The 18,969-nt window shown below is 61.3% G+C and overlaps 1 protein-coding gene across 3 annotated transcripts in view; it reads left to right on the top strand.

The window, feature by feature from the left end:
• Positions 1-18,969, top strand: part of PLEKHG5 (pleckstrin homology and RhoGEF domain containing G5) — a gene marked incomplete at its 3' end in the record, with an annotated part of 46,614 nt that overhangs the window by 2,281 nt on the left and 25,364 nt on the right. The gene's annotated exons all lie outside the window — the stretch shown is intronic.

Below are 18,969 nucleotides of genomic sequence, written 5' to 3'. Positions count from 1 at the left end.
TTCGGTAGCAGTTTGGCCAGTGGACTCGGGAAGTGTGGGGAGGAGAGTCTGGCAAGTAAAGAGCTGAAGAGTCAGGAGCCATCGCAGGAATGCAGGTGCCAGGTGGTCGTGTGCGCCCTTGGTTAGCATAGAGACCTGTGGTCGCCGCCCTTCCGGACCTCAGGACCACCAGTGGCGACCACTGATCTCCAGGGGTCCTCAAACTTTTTAAACAGGGGGCCAGTTCCCTGTCCCTCAGACCATTGGAGGGCCGGACTATAGTTTAAAAAAAAAAACTATGAACAAATTCCTATGCGCACTGCGGGCCCGGGACGAGTCGGCTGCTAAGCAGGACAGGCAGCAGCACCCGGCGGGCCGGATACATGTCCTCGGCGGGCCGCATGTGGCCCGCGGGCCGTAGTTTGAGGACGCCTGAGACAAATCTCACACACACACACAGACACACACACACACACACACACACACACACACACACACACGTGCGCGCTCGCTTCGGCTTCTCCGACCGGTGTGTTTTCATTATAAGGGGTTCAAACAGTACCTAGAGAATGAAGCCCCGGGTCCTCCGATTTCCTGTTCATTCCAGTTGTATTCCAGATGTTTCCCCATGAATATCACACACATGTTACATGTGTGTGTGCGTGTAAAATTTTTGAACTAGTAGAAAGTATGCAGTTTTACAGTTGCTTTTTTCCATTAATACTCTATTTTAGACATTTTAAAAACGCCAGTACACGAAAACCTACCTCGTTTTGTTAATGGCTTTGTGAGATGCGGATATGCCTGACTTTTCCCACCGGCCCTGTGTGAGTGGACACTGTGAACGGCCGCGGGGAGCACCCTCACCCCTCCCTTCACGCCCCTGTGAGGCAGCACCCAGAGAACCAGTTCCCGGAAGGGGAGCTGCGGGGTGGGGAGGTGCGACATTGTAACCGATAGCCCCAGGCCATCACCCAGAAGCCTCTATTTCCCCATCAGCCCATATTCTGGCCCTTCGTGTGCTCTGTCTGGTCATCACCTCCCATGGGCCTGTCCCCGACAGAAGAGGGTGGGTGGCTGGGCAGGTGTCCCCTGACATGGACCCCAGGCATTCCTCTTCTCTGTCCACTCCCATTCCTGAAACGCTGTGGCTCTCGGCCGAGGTGCAAGGGCAGCTGCAGGCTCTGACATCAGGCCTCTAGGACTTTGGAGGCGGAGGGCGTGCGGGGCGGAGGGCGTGCGGGGCGATGCCGGGCATAGGTCACAGCGGCACCCGGCCCGCGCTGCATCCCAGCTCTGCTGCTCCCTGGCTGTGGGGCCTTAGACAATCACTAGCTCCCTGGGCTCCCATTTCATTATCTCGGAAGGAGATAATAGCAGTGTCTGCCGCTCAGTCATCGTGGAGATCAGGTGAGGGGTAGCTGAGTTTGTGTGATAATTCCAGGCTCTCCTTCGCGGGGGGTGTTTCTGTCGGCTTTCAGCCATGGGGTGTTATCTACTTGTGTGCCTAGTCATCTTTGACTGTGTGCTGGACATTGCATTTTTTTAAAAATATATTTTATAGATATTTTACAGAGAGGAAGGGAGAGGGATAGAGAGTTAGAAACATCGATGAGAGAGAAACATCGATCAGCTGCCTCCTGCACACCCCCTACTGGGGATGTGCCCGCAACCAAGGTACATGCCCTTGACCGGAATCGAACCCGGGACCTTTCAGTCCGCAGGCCGACGCTCTATCCACTGAGCCAAACCGGTTTTGGCAGGACATTGTATTTTTAAAGTTATTTGAGGCCTGGGATGCTGGAGGGTTTGCATGTGCTTGCGCCGTATGCCTGGAGACACTCCCCGTCCGTGAAGACCTTGATCCAACGCAAGCCCGAGGCTCGGGGATTTTCAGCTCCTTTCCCTAGACCCGTAAGGCCAGTCAACCCAAAGCTCGGTCTTCCCGCTCTCCCTTCAGGACAGAGAGACCCCGTGAAGGCAAGACCGTCAGCAGAACCGCCTGGGCCTCCTCTTCTGCCTTCTGACCGCTTTGACGTTTGTAAGATTTTGAAGAATGTTTTTTCATTCAGCGCTTTTTCCCCAGGTTGGAAGGTGGGCTCGTTTGCCCAGCCCACCCTGCAGGGAGCCGTCTCCGCTGAAGCCGCATTGTCTCCTGTGGCTGGAGACTCAATGAGGTGGGACAGAGGCTTCCTGTGGCATCTAAGCCACAAGGGTCAGGACGTCCCCAGGACGCCCTTCGCGTCCCCCCTGTTCCAAAGCCACTTCTGTGATCGCAGCCTTTCAACAACGGAGTCCGATCACATCCCTTCTCTGCAGAAGCCTCCAGTGGCTCCCGTCTCACTCAGAATGAAAGCCCAGTCCTCATAGGCCCTTCCAGGCCCTGATGCGCTGTCACCTGCCTGACTTCCTCTCCCCCGCCCGCCCCCCTCCATTGACCCTGCTCCAGCCACACTGGCCTCCTGGAGGCCCCCTCAATAGGGTAACCAACCCCTCCTGGTTTTAAAACTTTAATTCCAGCCCTGGGCAGTGTGGCTCAGTGATTAGCCCATCGGCCTGTGCACTGAAGGGTCGCGGTTTCATTCCCAACCAAGAGCACATACCTGGGTTGCAGGTTCAGTCCCTGGCCCTGGTTGGGGCACAGTGGGGAGGCAATCAATCAATATGTCTCTCACATCGATGTTTCTCTCTTCCCCTCTCTCCCACCCTCCCTTTTAGTCTGGAAAATTAGTGGGAAAAATACTCTTGGTGAGGGTTAACAAACAAGCAAATAAGAACAGAACTTGCCGAAACCGGTGTGGCTCAGTGGATAGAGCGTCGGCCTGTGGACTGAAAGGTCCCGGGTTCGATTCCGGTCAAGGGCATGTACCTTGGTTGCGGGCACATCCCCAGTGGGAGGTGTGCAGGAGGCAGCTGATCGATGTTTCTCTCTCATCGATGTTTCTAGCTCTCTATCCCTCTCCCTTCCTCTCTGTGAAATATCAATAAAATACATTTTAAAAAAAAAAGAAAAAAGAAAAAAAACGATTAAAAAATAAATAAATAAAAATAATAATAATAAAAAGAACAGAACTGACATCCCAGTGTGCGGGGAAGCCTCCCCGTCCGGGGCAAAATGGAACAGCCGGTCCCTTTAACATGAACACAGACTGGGCCTCAAGGCCCCAGGGCCCCAGGGCCTTTGCACTTGCTGCCTGAGATGCTGTTCTTCCCAGACAACGGCCCCACCTCTGCTCGTCATCTTCCTCTCGGACCGTCCAAAGCCATGTGCACGTGCAGATGCAGACACACACACTCAGTCGCTCTCTGCCCTTCACCCGCTTGATTTCTCTTAAGATGCAGATGAATAGGGCCCAGTCAGTACCTGTCTGGGACCTCGAGGACCCGCCTTCACTACAGCACCCAGACAGGCTGAGACCCAGCAGCTGCCCTGCCCAGAAGCCGCCTCCCTCGGCTGGGCCGCATCCTGGGCTGGGGGGCGGGGGTCCTCTCTGGGCGGCCTGGGCCTCTGCGGGGGGTGTCGGGGGGGGGGCGGTGACGATAGTCCCTGAGCATCGGGACTGGTGCTCCCGCGATGAGCTGGCCATTTTGGAGTTCAGCTGTCCTGCGTGTCTGGCCTGTCTCCCCTGTGGTCAGGGGCCTGGCCCAGAAGCCTTTGTTCCTCGGACAGACTTGGCCCTGGAGAAGGCCCAGCCTCTCCGTCTGTCTGGCCAGGTTTAAAAGGCGGCGGCGGCCGGCGGCTGGCAGGGAGGCTGGACCGTGGCCATCGTGCCGCAGCCACAGTCAGCGCTGGGGAAGCAGGCCTCCTCTCCCCTTCTCCCCTTCTCCCCTTCTCCCCCACCCAGGCTGGGAGCGCCGGCAGCCGGCTGGCGGAGCGCCGGGTCAAGCCCGGGTCTCGGCTCCTCCTGGGGGTGGAGGGGTAGATCTGACCCCAAGCTTGGCGTCCAGGCCTGTGGGCTGCCCTCTGAGCGGGTCCTTCTTGGAGGCAGGGAGCCCTGCCACCTTGGCCTTTGAGGTTGTGGTGAGCCCGGCTGGACCACGCCTTCAGGTATTGGGAAGTCAGCCCTGGCGAGAAACAGATGATGGAGAATTGATCCAAGTTCAAGTCCACAAGCATTTCTCTGGCTCCTGCCTGGGCCAGCTGGGCCAGCTGGGCCTGGGCCTGCATTCGGGGGAGAACGAAGCCAGCAGCTGCCTTCAGGGGGCTCCCAGTCCAGGCGGAGCCGAGACCCCACTGTTCCAGGGTGTCACCTGCAGCAGAACGAGGGCCCAAGGGTGGGTTCTACACCACTGACCCGCCGGGAGCCGTGGCTGGGGCTGGGCCCCGAGGGTGTGAGCGGCCATGCCAGGGCGGGTAGCAGGGGTTCCGCCCGAGCAGTGACTTGCAGGTTTTCATGTTTGCTGTGATTGGGGGACACTGACCTCCGTGCCCGCGCCGGGGCAAACCTGAAGGTGAGGCGGCTGCTGCAGTCAACTCAGCGGACCCACAGCCACCCCGTGAGGTCGCGGCTGCGCAGGTGAGGGCGCGGAGGCCCAGAGCGGCTCAGCAGCCTGCCCAAGGTGGCACAGCTGGCAGGGGCTGAGCTGGGATCTGAACCCAGGTGCCAAGCTGCATTTCGGAGGCTGACGTGGCAGGGGCGAGAGTGAGGCAAGGCGGGCCCCCAGATAGGATGGTGTGGCCTGAGCCGGGGCCAGGGCCGGGGCATTCTAGAGGCAGAGCCGAGAATGGCGTGGGCAGCTGCTCGGCGGCCAGCCCGGCCCGGGCTGCACCTGTCCCGGGCTGTGGTGGGTGAATGGCAGGTGACAGTGGTCAGGCCCGATGCTGAACAGTGACTGGACCTCCCACCCCATCGTTGCCTGGGTCTGCGGGGCCTGTTGTCTGGCTGTCCCCCACATTCAGGGAGCCTGGGTCTGCGGGGCCTGTTGTCTGGCTGTCCCCCACATTCAGGGAGCCCAGGGAGGCACCCACTTTCCTGAGACCTGTGGCCAGTGGGCTTGAGGGTCAGGGAGACTGTCCCAGCTGGAAGGGCTCCCAGAGTGACCCCGGGGGAGGGAGGCGCTCCAGACTCAAGGTCAGGGTGCTGCCAGCTGTGGGCAGAAGGGCCTCTGACTGGACCCCGGCACCCATGGAACTGAAATGTGTTGACCGTGGAGGGAGCAGCAGGTGGCACGGAGCATGGTGGGGAGACTGCGGCCCCACCCGCCTCCTGCCGGACCCCCAGCTTCCTGCGCTGTAAGATGGGGGTGATCCCACCCTGGCCCATCTGGCTCAGTCGGTTGGAGCGTTGTCCCTGTGCACTAGAGGGTTGCACGTTCGACTGGGAGTCAGAGTGCGTGCAGGGGGCGGGGCAACCATTTGGTATCTCTCTAGTCAATGTTTCTCTCTCTCTCCCTCTCTGTCTCCCTTCCTCCCTCTCTAGAATAAAATAAAATAAAATAACACGGTGACAAGGATCGTTGGCACACAGGGCCTGGCACACAGGGAGGCTGGCAATGTCAGTGTCCCTACTGTGTGCCCACCAGGAGCCACAGCCAGAGACAGAGCACTCAGACAGGGTCCCTGGCCCAGCCGGAACGTCTGTGTCTGAGGGGATGAGAGCAGTGCGGGCTTCCCTGCCCTGGCCACGGGGCTCACGCCACGGTGCTGGGTTACACAGTCACACCTTGAGGGTTGGGGTGGCCAGCTTCGGGGGGTGGGGGCCTCAGACCAGAAGCCTGCAGGAGCCACTCGGGGGACAGAGCAGCAACCACAGGCCTGAGCCCTGCTGTGCCTGGACGTGGTCCCAGCTCCAGGGAGAATGGAATCCTATCTGATAAAGAGGGAATATGCTAATGGACCTCACGCCCTCACAAAGATGGCAGCAGCCACAGCCAATAAGGAGGGAATATGCTAATGGACTGCCACGCCCTCAAAGATGGTGGTGCCCACAGCCACAAGATGGCAGCCAGCCCCCCAGCCGCCCAGGGCCGCCCGAGGAGCAGGTAACCAGGGCCGGCTGAGGCTTGTGCTGCCGGCAGTGGCAGCAGCAGAGGTGGATGGGGGCGTCATCTTCCCCTGATCTCCGGGTCGCCTCCTGCCCCTGAGGGCTCCCTGACCGTGAGAGGGGGCAGGCCGGGCTGAGGGACCCCCCTCCAGTGCATGAATGTTCATGCACCGGGCCTCTAATTGAAAATAAGGCCATGTGGGCAGCATGGGACCGTGGGGTCGCCTCAGCCCCCCTGCCTGGGAGTGCAGCCGGTCTGGTGGGTGGAGGGCCACGGCAGCCTGGGCTGGGGGCGGGGGGTTGTGGGGAGATGGCTCGGGCTGGCTGATGCTCAGGGGTCGGGCTGGCCTGAGGCCAGGTAGCTGTGCCCAGATCTCTACCCGCACCTTCCACATAGATGGGCCCACAGGTGGCCGAGGTTTCGGGCCCATGTTTCCAGTCTCTGGAACGGTTTGCTCTGCAAGGAAGGGTCTGTGCCACCCACACCAGGCCCACTGTTTACCCTCCTGCCGGTGCCAGCCTGGGCACACACACTGCCTGCTGGCCGGGCTCTGGCCTCCACCCCCCAGGGCCACCACCAGGCTGTGGTCCTGGAGGGTCCTTTGCCAGCACCCCTGGCAGGTGGGGACAGAGTCTCCTCATTCCCCGGAGCTGGGTGGAGGGTGGGAGGCGGTCAGGGACCCGTCCTCTCGGGCTTGGCCGGCGGAGGCAGAGGCTGGCGGCAGGGGGCTGGGTTACATAATGGGCCTCGGGTGGGAGGGCTGGCGTCGGCGGCTGCAGCCCCACCTGGGAACACTTAACGCAGCCCAGCCGCGAGGCTGCTTCTCACGCGAGCTGGCGGCTGGCACTGGGCACTGCCTGTCAGCACCAGTCTGTTCCCAGCCCCCCCCACACACACACACACAGCTGGCACTCTGGCCGCCCTGGGGGTCCACACAGGCCTCCCCAAATGCCAGGAGGAGGAAAGGATGTGAGCGCCAGCTCCTGGGGGGCTCAGGGGACCACAGAAGGTCATGGTGGACGTGGACCTTGCCTGGGAGAGGGAGTGAGAGGGGCAGGCCCCCTTTCAGACTGCAAGGACCGCCCCCCAAGTCTGCGTCCCCTGCTCTCTGCCAGACCCCGGCGTAGCCCCGTGAGCAGGATCTCGGGGAGCCGCCCAGAGGGGGCTCCTCCGAAACCCCGCGCAGATGTGGAATCAGAGCCTCAGGCTGCCAGCCAGGGAGGCCCAGGGAGGACCCTCAGCTGGTCCCCACCCCTTTGGGAGCCGCCCTCAGGGAAGGGGTCTCCAGGGCGGGTTGGGGGAGGCGTCTGGGCTCAGCTGAGAGACACCAGCGGGGGGAGGGGAGTTTTTTGGGGGCGCTGAGGGTGGTTCAGGCCACCTGTTCCCCTTCCAGCCCCTCACTCAGCTGCCTGGGGTCCCCTCCAGCCTCGGGGCGCTTCGCCCTCAAGGAAATAGCTGACTTGCCAAGAGGCTCGCCCCTCCTCTCGCCCAAGGCGCTTGCCAGGCCCTGGATTAAGCAGCCCCGACGCTCCAGGTCGCGTCCCTCTGTCTGTCCTGGTCCGAGCCAGTGGCCTCCTGGCTCCGCTGAGAGGAGGCAGGAGGAGGGGGCAGGAGAGCGGGCCTGGGCCGGGAGGCTGGGCTCCCAGCTTGGACCACCCTGACTAACTCGGGCCTCGGGCCGCTCACCTGCAGGGACTGTGTCTTCGAGGCCAGGCCGTGTGGCTTATGCCTTGCGCCCTGTTAACTCTGGGTGGCCCTGGGCAAGTGACCCCCGCCCTCTGTCCCACCTCAGCTTCTGCACCCTGGTCCTGGGGTGACAGTCCCGCCTGCCTCATGGGCTGACGTGAGGATTAAAGGAGAGAACCTATGAACCGCGCTCAGCACGGCCTCTGGCCCGAGTCAGCGTAGCTGTCATCGCTCTGCCCCGGTCGGGGGGGGGGGGGGGGCGGGGAGACACAGCAGCGCGCAGGTCAGCCATGCCCACCCGCTGTCTCAGCCGCGGGGAAGGGACCCCATGTCTGAGCCGCATCGCCAGCGCCAGCGCTCTAGTTTCCCGGCTCCCCCAGCCCAGTGCAGGCTTGCAGGCCTCCCTCGTGCACCCCGGGAGGAAGGAGGGAGGCGGGGCTGGGGACCTCCAGCCTGGACAGAGGAGAGTGGGCGACTCTGTGGGCGCCGAGGGGACATCCGGGCGGAGGACTGGCAGTAGCCGAGGCGGGGAGGTGGGAAGCAGGAGGAGCATTTGGGGACAGAGAACCTGGGGATGGGGCGCATGCATCCTGCGAGCGGGGAGGGAGGGGCACCGCTGGCCTCGGTAGTTGGGTGTGTGCAGGGGCAGGGGCTCCTGTGTTCACCCCAGAGCTGAGGGTAGGGAGGAATCATTGCTGCTACCCCCCCACCCTCTCCCCCACCCCCCCCACACCTGAGGCTGCCTTGGGGCTGGCTGTTCTGAAGCCATAACCCAGAGCGGCCCCACCAGGTCCGGCACAGGGGCTTTGGGGCTGGGTCACTGCTCCGGGACCACCCCCAACTCTGCAGCACTGGCCTCAGGTGGGTGGGCACTGAGACGGGGCCGTGGCTGCCGGGGACACATTGTCTCACTCCCCAAGCTCGGCCTGACACCCCCACACTGGCCAACTGCCCATGAACACGAGGGGGGCACCCCCAGCCTCTTGTGGGCTCAAGCCCAGGCCACGTGGGTGCCAGAGATCGAGGACCAAGGAGCCCGCGTTTGTCCATCCCTGGCTCCGAGCCCGGGGGGAGGGTAGGCGGGCATATGGTTTGAATTACTCCGCTGCCTCTTGGCACCTTAGCCCTCAGCTAGGGGTGAGCAGGCTGCCGAGACAGCCACCCAACCCCCTCCCACCCCCGCGGCCCTGGGCGACCCCCCTGGAGGGCAGAGCCCTCTGCTGCCAGCTCTCCCCGCCTGGACCTCGTGCCTCCCTGTCGCCAGGCGTCTGGAAGGTGGGGTGCTCTCCTCTGCCCCAGCTCAGCCCCCAACGCCAGGCTAGCTCCTCGGGGCCCTGGCAGGCGGGGGGGCACAGAGGGTCAGACAGAGGCGGCTCAGCAACATGGCATTTCCGGGTCTTCATGAGGCCAGGCCGCTGCCCTCTGACCCCTCAGCCTCCTCCCCTAGGTGGCTGCCCAGGCCCCCGACTTGTCTTTGAAGCCAGACGCTCCTGGGTTCAGATCCAAGTTCCGCAGCTCATTCGCTGAGCCCGTTTCCTCATCTGCACCGCGGGACAGTCCTCCCTCTGTGGGGGGCCGGGGAGTGGCAGGCCCGGCCTTCCTGAGTACCAGGGCAGAGGTCTCGCCCAGGGCAGCCATCAGTCTTCATGTTTATTTCTAACTACATACAAGTGTGCAGTTTTCACAGGGCTTTGGAATAACTTGACTGGTAACTTCCATGCTTTGCATAGCTGGACTTTTTTTTTTTTTAATATATTTTATTGATTTTTTACAGAGAGGAAGGGAGAGGGATAGAGAGTCAGAAACATCGATGAGAGAGAAACATCCATCAGCTGCCTCCTGCACACCCCCTACTGGGGATGTGCCCGCAACCCAGGTACATGCCCTTGACCGGAATCGAACCTGGGACCTTTCTGTTCACAGGCCGATGCTCTATCCACTGAGCCAAACCAGTTAGGGCCATTGCTGGACTTTTTATTCTTCTTAGGGTTCTTTTTTGGGTGGCTTATACCCCCCCATCTGCCAGCCCTTCCGACCTTCCTGCCCCCACCCCACCCTCCATTCCCACCCTCCGCCCACAGTGCAGGGGGCACCGAAGCTCCGTCCTGACGGGGCCAGAGGCTGTTTGCACGAGTTCCTGCCCCGGGCTCCCTGCATGGCGCTGCCGTTGGTGTGGGTGACACCGTCCGAGGAGGGAGACGGGTGGGGGGGCAGCCTGGGGAGGGGAGAGGCCCTCAACCAGAGCCCAGAGGGCAGATTCGGGGCTCACGGGCAGCCTGAGGGCCAGGCCTCTGAGCCCGGAGGCCTCCTCCAGAGCTTTGCTCAGCAAAGCTGGGACACCTGCCTCGAGCTTCCCGGGGACGGTGCCTGAGGGGGCAGCTGAGGACAGCTCCGGGGTCACTCCCCGGCCCCCTCCTGGTGCTTCCTCTCCGCATTGAGGAACCCCGCAGGGGCCAGCCAGGGCTGGGGCTGGGGTCAGAGGTCAGGGCCAGCGGGCTGGGATTGCTCCTGGGGCAGCACATTTTTCTCCTCTGAAAACTCATCCTAGCGAAGAGACCGCGGAACAATCGCACTCTTTTCAGGGCCTCTGCGTCCCCATCGCCGGCCCGTCCCCTCCGTGGGGGCTCTGAGGGGGCCGGGAAGTGGAAATTTGTAAAATGCTGTAGGAGGGGAAGAAAGGCGCTTTGTGTGGGGCCGGGCCCGGCCATTGGTCACTCCGGGCCCCCAGCCGCTCCCAGCAGGCTCCCTCCCCGGGGAGGCCGAGCTCCCGGCCCCAGGCCAGCCCCCGGGGGCCTGCAGCCCCTCTGCAGCCCTTGTGCCCATGGCGTCCAGGCCTCGGGGACCCAGGTCCCCGGGGCCGCCCCGCCTCTGAGGGCACGGGCCTGGTGGGGAGGCCTCCCTGGGCCTCGGCATGTTTCTCTACTGGAAGAAGCGGGGTGCCTATGAGCTGGAGGCGCTGCCCAGCGCCCTGGCCGGGCTGGAGCTGGGGGCCGTGGAGCGTTTCTCGTGGAGCTCCACCCTGGACATCATCGAGGACCTCGGGGGTAGGTGGGGGCCCCTTCCCAGGGGGGCTGTCAGGGGGCTCCCACCTGGTCTACCTGGCCGCCTCCCTTGGGTCGGAGCCTGTGGCCCGGCACCGTGCACATGCCGCTGCCGGTCACTCGCTCAGCCCCTCCTGAGAGCCACGGCTGGCGGAGGAAGGGGGCCAGCATGAGGACCCTGAGGGCCTCGGCAGCCGGTGGGCCGGGCAGTGTGGGCCCCGACGGCTGGGCTTGAGCAGGGCAGCCAGGGCGCCGGCCTTCAGGCTGGGCCTCCGCCTCTGCCTCTGCCTCTGCCTCTGCCTCCGTCTCCAGGTGACGAGGTCTTCTGGGCCGTTTATGTCCGAGGCCCAGACATGGGTCATTTCCCCATCAGGCCCTTGCAGACAGCGAGGTGAAGGCCCTGGAAGGGCAGGACAGGTCGTGGGGACACTGAGGCACACAGACCGCATGTGGGTGCCGACCTGGCCTCCTCCCAGCTGGGAGGTGTTGGGAAAGCCGCGTAAACGATGCCAGCGGCGTCCTGGGTGGGGAGAGGACTCGCTGGGGTGACACAGAGCAGGCACAGTCCCTGCGGGATGTTATTGTTGCCAGCTCTCCAGCGGCCCAGCAGAGCACGTGGCTTCCGGCTGGTGACCCCGCAGCGGCTGGCTGGGGTGGTCTGGGCCTCGGGTCTCTCCTCCTGGGGGGGGAGGGAGGGGGCCCAGGCGGGAGGAGCGGGAGCCTCTCCCGGTGCAGCGTCCCCTGGCTGGGTGGGCCCTCCGGACCCTCCCTGCGGACAAGGGGCAGAGTGATGAGTAGGCCCGGGGTCCCCCACGGAAGGGGACCGCGTGGGGCACGGAGGGAGACTGAGGTGTCCTCTGTGTGACGAGCCCCCTCTGCTTCCTGTCTCGCGGCTGCAGGGGGCGGCGGGCATAGCGCTCACCGGGCCCAGGGGCACCGGGCACCTTCCCAGGCGGGTGCAGGGGCTGAGGAGGCAGGACTGTGAGGAGGCGCCGCGGTGCTGGGCAGGGCATGGAGGAGGGGCGGGCGGGGTGGCCGGCCGGGCTGCGGAAAGCTCGCTCAGGAGCAGAGGTGGGGGCGGGCAGTGTGCCTGGGGGCCGCTACGGCATCCCTCCCGGGGCCAGAGAAAGGTGCACACAGTTCCTGCCCCAGGCCTGCAGCCCGCCTGCCGTTGTCCTGCTTGTCCTGCTTCCCCTGGCAGGTCCGTCTGCCCGAGGCAGGTGAGATGGCCAAGGTCCTCACAGGCCAGGGATTGGCCTGAGTCCTTTAGCCGGTCCCTCAGATTGTGCCCTGGTCTCCTGGGTCTCCCTCCATCCCTCATCCAGAGAAGCCGGGCTCTGCTCCGGCTGGGCCTCTGCCCGGATGGCCCACCGCTCAGGCGGCTCCTGTGTTCCCAGGCAGGACGGTCCCTGCGCCCTCGGAGCCGCCGCAGCGAGCATTTATTTATTTATTTTTTTAAAATATATTTTATTAATTTTTTACAGAGAGGAAGAGAGAGGAGAGGGATAGAGAGCTAGAAACATCGATGAGAGAGAAACATCGATCAGCCGCCTCCTGCACACCTCCTACTGGGGATGTGCCCGCAACCAAGGTACATGCCCTTGACCGGAATCGAACCTGGGACCTTTCAGTCCGCAGGCTGACGCTCTATCCACTGTGCAGCGAGCCTTTAGAGGGGGCTTGTCCTGTGCAAGACTTCTGAAGGCCTTGGCTCCCGGCCTCTTCATGCCCACCTGAGGGTGGGGATAATCCGTGTTTTGTTTTTTTCACACAGTCCCCCACAACCACAAATTATGCAGTCACATTTCCCACATTTGGGGAACATGGGGACAATTGTTCGTGTCCCCTCAGCAGGGTGGTGAGTGAGGCCCTCAGCCTCAGAGCCACCTGCTCACCGTGTGTCCCGTGCCCACTCCATCCGCTGGGAGGGAGGCCCCAGCACACGCTGGGTGGTGGGTACGCGGCGCATGAGCAGCCCGGGTGAGCTGAGGCAGGCTGGGGGTGAGCCAGGCACACAGCTGTCTGTGTGGGCTCTGTCCTCTGCAGCCAGCCGGTCCCTGGCCTGGGCCCATCAAGGGTGGGTGGTGAGCCCTGGTGCCAGCGAGTCCCATGATGGGGGTGGGGCTCATGCCCAGAGAGTGACTGTCCTGACTCGGAACCTCACACCCGGGTTCTGCAGCCCAGTTCCTGTTCCCCTTGGCCACTCTCGGTTCCTCTGAGTGGCCTGGGGAGGGAGCCCGTGGTGGACAAAGGGCAGGTGCCCGTGGCAGCCTCAGCCAGAGGAAGTGGCCGCTGGCTCCAGGCCTGGGGGCAGGAACGGGTGGACAGTATCTCTGGCCCCAGGAAGGAATTCTGAATGTGTCCACCCACCTCTCCTCACTGAGCCGAGGGCTGTGGGCGGCAGGGCAATAATTGGAGTCTCCAGGCCTCAGGGGGACGATGCCAGCGATGGCTCTGGTCTCCACGCAGGGAAGCGTCAGAGGCCATGGCCCGTGCCCCCTTCTGCCCACCGGATAGTCCTGCCCCAAGAGGCCCCGGGGGCTTGGAAGGGGACCACATTTCTTTCCTAGGCCCCCTATGTCGCTTGGCCCAGTGTCAGAGTGGGGAGGGGCGGATGGTTCCGGGGCCAGTGACAGTTGTCCAGAACAGGCCCTTCTGGCTTTTGGCCAGATGTGGCCAAATCTTGCCCTGGTGAGGGGTCCTGTCCCAGCACAGCCTGCAGCAGCTGCGCAGCGGGCAGAGGCTCCGGGGGGCTGGGCTGGCGTGGGAGGGGGCCCTCAAGGCCACAGCTGCTTCCTGGGAGCGGCACCCTTTGCGGGGCCAGGCCTGGGGCTGGGAGGTGGTGGGCAGGGAGCTTCTGCTTTCTTCGATTTGTTGTTCCACTTATTTATACTTTCATAGGCTGATTCTTTTTATTTTTAACTAGAGGCCCGGTGCATGAAAATTCGTGCACTGGAGGGGGGGTCCCTCAGCCCATCCTGCCCCCTCTCACAGTCTGGGAGCCCGCAGGGGCAGGAGGTGACCCGGCGATCAGGGGAAGGCGATGCCCCCATCACACCTCTGCTGCTGCCACTGCCGGCAGCACAAGCCTCAGCCAGCCCTTAGTTATACCTGAGCCTCAGGTGGCCCTGGGTGGCTGGGGGGCTGAGGAGACTGGGGGACTCCGGAGGCAGGCGCATGGAGTGGCCAGACCCACCTGGGGGTGGGCTCAGCCTTGTCACCCACCTGCCGCCTCGGCGGGACTGAGGGGACTGGGCGCCACCATCTTGTGGCTGTGGGTGCCACCATATTTGAGGGCATGGCAGTCAATTAGCATATTCCTTCCGTATTGGCTGTGGGCGTCGCCATCTTTGTGAGGGCGTGACGGTCAATTAGCATATTCCCTCTTTATTAGATAGGCTTTGTAAAAACTGATTTGAGAGAGGAAGGGAAAGAGGACAGAGAGAAACACTGATTTGTTGTTCCACCTATTTTATTAATTCATTGGTTGATTCTTTTTTTTTTTAATATATTTTATTGATTTTTTACAGAGAGGAAGGAAGAGTGATAGATAGTCAGAAACATCGATGAGAGAGAAACATCGATCAGCTGCCTCCTGCACACCTCCTACTGGGGATGTGCCCGCAACCAAGTTACATGCCCTTGACCGGAATCGAACCTGGGACCTTGCAGTCCGCAGGCTGACGCTCTTCCACTGAGCCAAACCGGTTTTGGCTGGTTGATTCTTTTTTAAAAAATATTTTTTTATTGATTTCAGAGAGGAAGAGAGAGGGAGAAAGAGCTAGAGCATCAATGATGAGAGAACCAATGATGAGAGAGAACCTCTCGCAGGCCCCGTCTCGAATCCACAACCCGAGCATGTGCCCTGACCAGGAATCAAACCGTGACCTCCTGGTTCATAGGTCAATGCTCAACCACTGAGCCATGCCGGCTGGACTGATTCTTCTTTTTTTTTTTTTTTTTAATATATTTTATTGATATTTTACAGAGAGGAAGGGAGAGGGATAGAGAGCTAGAAACATCGATGAGAGAGAAACATTAACCAGCTGCCTCCTGCACACCTCCCAGTGGGGATGTGCCCGCAACCAAGGTACATGCCCTTGACCGGAATCGAACCTGGGACCCCTCAGTCCGCAGGCCGACGCTCTATCCACTGAGCCAAACCGGTTTTGGCAGATTCTTCTTTTTTAAAAAAAATATATTTCTTTATTGATTTCAGAGAGGAAAGGATAGGGATAGAGAGATGGAAACATCAATGATGAGAGAGAATCATTGATCTGCTGCCTCCTGCACGCCCCATACTGGGGATCGAGCCCACAACCTGGGCATGGGCCCTTGGCCGGAATCGAACCTGGGACCCCTGAGTCCGCAGGCCGACGCTCTATCCACTGAGCCACGCCGGCCAGGCTGATTCTTCTTTTTTAAATTGGTTTTAGGGAGACAGAAACACCCTTTGGTTGCCTCCCATCCTTGCCCTGACTGGGGATCAAACCCACAACCTAGGTATGTGCCCTGCCCGGGAATGGAACCGCAGCATTTTGGTGTGCGGGACGATGTGCCAATCAGCTGAGCCCCCAGCCAGGGCTACATTCTTTCCTTTCCTTTTTTTTTTTTTTTTTTTTTTTTTTTCCTTTTTGCACTCAGTCTTGAAAATCCAGTGTGCATACAGAGCACAGTGTGCAGCCGCCTCACTGCCCATGCTCAGCAGCTACAGCCAGTGGCTGCGATCTGGGGTTAGACCTGCTGCAGAGGGTCAGGCGGTGGGTGAGACCAAGCATGGAAGCCGGAGGGCCCTGCAGGTGTGAGCTTTGGCAGAGCTATGGTCGTGGCGGTGTTCCTGGCGCAACCTGGTGGGGAAGATAGATCAAAAGCCATAGGGTAGCCCGGCCAGCTTGGCTCAGTGGATAGAGCGTCGGCCTGCGGACACAAGGGTCCTGGGTTCGATTCCGGTCAAGGGCATGTATGTACCTTGGTTGCGGGCATGTCCCCAGTGAGGGGTGTGCAGGAGGCAGCTGATCGATGTTTCTCTCTCATCGATGTTTCTAACTCTCTCTTCCTCTCACTTCCTCTCTGTAAAAAATCAATAAAATATATTTAAAAAAAAAAAAGTCATAGGGTAGCCCGGCCAGCTTGGCCCAGTGGATAGAGCGTTGGCCTGAGGGCTGAAGGGGTTTGAGTTCAATTCCAGTCAAGGGCACATACCTTGGTTGCAGGTTCGATCCCTGGCCCAGGTCGGGGCAAGTGTGGGAGGCAACAATCAATGTCTTTCTCCTATTGATGTTTCTCTCTGTCTCTCCCTCTTCCTTTCACTCTCTCTAAAGAAAAAATAAATGGAAAAATATCCTCGGGCCGAAACCAGTTTGGCTCAGTGGATAGAGCGTCGGCCTGCGGACTGAAGGGTCCCGGGTTCGATTCTGGTCAAGGGCATGTACCTTGGTTGCGGGCACATCCCCAGTGGGAGGTGTGCAGGAGGCAGCTGATCGATGTTTCTAGCTCTCTATCCCTCTCCCTTCCTCTCTGTAAAATATCAATAAAATATATATTTAAAAAAAATCCTCGGGTGAGGATTAACAGCAACAACTAAAGCAATAGGTCAAATCAAAGGGCCGCCCGGGCAGGGGGCCGAGGAGGGAGAGGCCAGTCTGGAGGGTGATTATGCTGAGGCAGCCGGGCCTTCCTGGGGCCTGAGTTCTCCGCCTTTGACTTGGGCCTTGGAGGCGGGCAGGATGTCAGTGGCGGGTGATGTGGAGGATGCGGCGGGGGGCAGGGGACAGAACCAGGAAGAGTGGGCCAAGGTCAGAGCTCGGTTCCTTCCCGGGAGAGGCAGTGAGGAACCTGCCGAGGGGCTCCGGGAGGCGGCAGGGAGTGGAGGGGGCCGCGGAGGGTGAAGGGTGTGTGTCAGCCCGAGGCAGCTGAGGCAGACACAGCTCAGAACCCGGAGCCATCACAAACACCACGGCCCGGAGCTGCCAGGCTCCTCTGGTTTGTCCAGAGAAGCCAGAAATCTGGATTTTTATGTGAAATCTGACTTTTCGGAGTTGGCAACCCATTCAAATTCTTTTGAAGCGCCGTGCTCAGCCAAAGCAAACATGTCTGCAGGCGGCATCTGCCCAGGCGCCCGGTCGCCAGTTGTGGGGGAGATCGTGTTGAGGGGCAGGCACCCTGTGACCAAGATGGGGGCGGGGGGTGGGCAGAGCTGGCGAGGGGCTTGTCTGCCCGGCTGGGGGGCTAGGCTTTCCCTGGGACCATGGGGGCTGGAGGAGCCGGGAGGGCAGCTGGGCTGTGTCAGACCCAGACCCAGGGAGCCGGCCGCTGGCACCCTGCGGGTGGGGCAAGTTCAGGGTTGCAGGTCTGCCTGGGGCTTGGCTGAGGACAAGTGGCCAGACACCTGCTCAGGTTGACTCCAGTCAAAGGGGGCAGCCCGGCCTGTGGGGCTCAGTGGTTGAGCGTCGACCTAGGAACCAGGAGGTCAGGGTTCAATTCCCGGTCAGGGCACATGCCCGGGTTGTGGGCTTGATCCCCAGTGTGGGGCGGGCAGGAGGCAGCCGATCCATGATTCTCTCTCATCATGGATGTTTCTGTCTCTCTCTTCCTCTCCCTTCCTCTCTGAAATCAGTAAAAAAACATTTTTAAAAAATCGGGGGCGCGGAGCTGGGGGGAAGCAAGGGCAGGCACAGAGCTGCCTTCTCCGCCCCGCTCTTTGCTCGAGGGCCCTCTCCATTGACCAGCTATTTCTGTGGGTTTCATTTTTGCTCCCCAACAATTGCAGGGTTCTGTATCCACTCAGACTGACTTTCCATGATCTCAGGGTTCCAGGGCCCAGAAGTCGTCTGTCTCCATTCAAGTTCCCAGGACAGTGAATCTAATTGGCTGCACGAGGCCAGGCGGCTACCTGGGACCCCAGCGGCTATGTCCCAGTCATGCCATCCCCTGGTACCACATGTCCCCCCTAACCAGGCCCACCCGCTCTGCAGGGCTGGAGGGGAGCAGCTTGCCAGAGGGCGGCTCCCGGCAGGCCTTGGTGGGGAAGACCCGTTCCTGTGCCTGAGCCTCCCCAGTCCCCAAAGGCCCCCTTCCTGCCCCGGGGGCTGCCAGGGTCCTCACGGTTTTCCTGGGTTTGGAGTCTCTGGGAAGCTCAGCTACAGGCCTCCTGGGGAAGGCTGGGTCCCAGGGGAGCTGGGAGCTGGGACCAGCGTCTGGAGAGGAGGGTGTAGAAAGCAGGCTGAGCACCTTGGAGGGGCTGAAACCAAGTTAGAGGCCAGAGGTCAGCTGGGTAGAGCCCCAGTGCCTGGAAGAACGTCCAAACCCCACACATCAACGACCCGGGGTGGCTGTGGGGTGGCTGTGGTGTCCAGCCCTGCAGTGGCTGTCATGGTGGGACCTAGAGAGCAGGGAAGGCAGTTCCAGACCCTGTGGGGGAGGAAGTAGCCTGGAGCCTACAGAATTTAGAGCCAGAACCCCAAACTCTTGGGGCATAGGGCATATGACCTTGACTTCATGCCCAGCGTTTCCAGAACCCAGGGATCTGGAGTCAAAAGATGCAGATCTTGTCTGGTGGAGTTTGATAGGCCCCAAGCAGGGTGTGTGGGGAAACTGCCCCCCTACCCCCAAAGCTGACGGAGGGGCCCAGTTCTCCATGGAAACCCAGATGGTGGAGAATGCTCCCCCAAAAAACCCAAAACAAACAAACAAAAAAGGACCCTGCCCCCTCCCTTCACCAGCCTTAACCAGCCACCTCCTGCAGGCGACCTGGGTGGGGCCAGCAGGACCACTGGCCCAGGGACCCTTCAGGGCCCGCCCCGGGCTTGGCACATGTGTGTTTGCTGAGTGAATCCAGAATCCAGAAACTGTGGGGCCCACACAGTTCCTTCTGCCCAAAGTCCTGAGGGCGGGGCCTGGGTTTGGGCCACCTGGGAGTCCCCAGGGCTGACCCCTGTAAGGCAGGCACCCTGCTCTGGCTGAGGGGTCCCTGGAGAAGGGAGCCTTGGGGAGAGGGACCCAGGTGCCACCGGCCACTGGACCTCCCATGCCTGGGTCTCTGGCGACAACCTGGGGTGGGAGGGGGTCTGGGGATGCCCAGCCTCCTGACCGGCTGCTGGCTGTGTTGTGAGCACGTGTGTGCCAAGCTGTGCCCATGATAGCTGCGCTTCTGTACATGTTGGTACTTCCATGAAGTTCTAAATGCCAGCCAGCGCAGAGATGGCAGTACTCCGGCAGCAGCCACCAAGCCCACGCCCGTTCATGGGGCCTGACCCACCCCCGACGCATTTCTAAGGGG

This window comes from Plecotus auritus (genome assembly GCF_963455305.1).
Source record: "Plecotus auritus genome assembly, chromosome: 2".
Classification (NCBI taxonomy): Eukaryota; Metazoa; Chordata; class Mammalia; order Chiroptera; family Vespertilionidae; genus Plecotus; species Plecotus auritus.
Note: the sequence above shows the minus strand (reverse complement) of the source record. Positions and strands in the feature narration are given on the sequence as shown.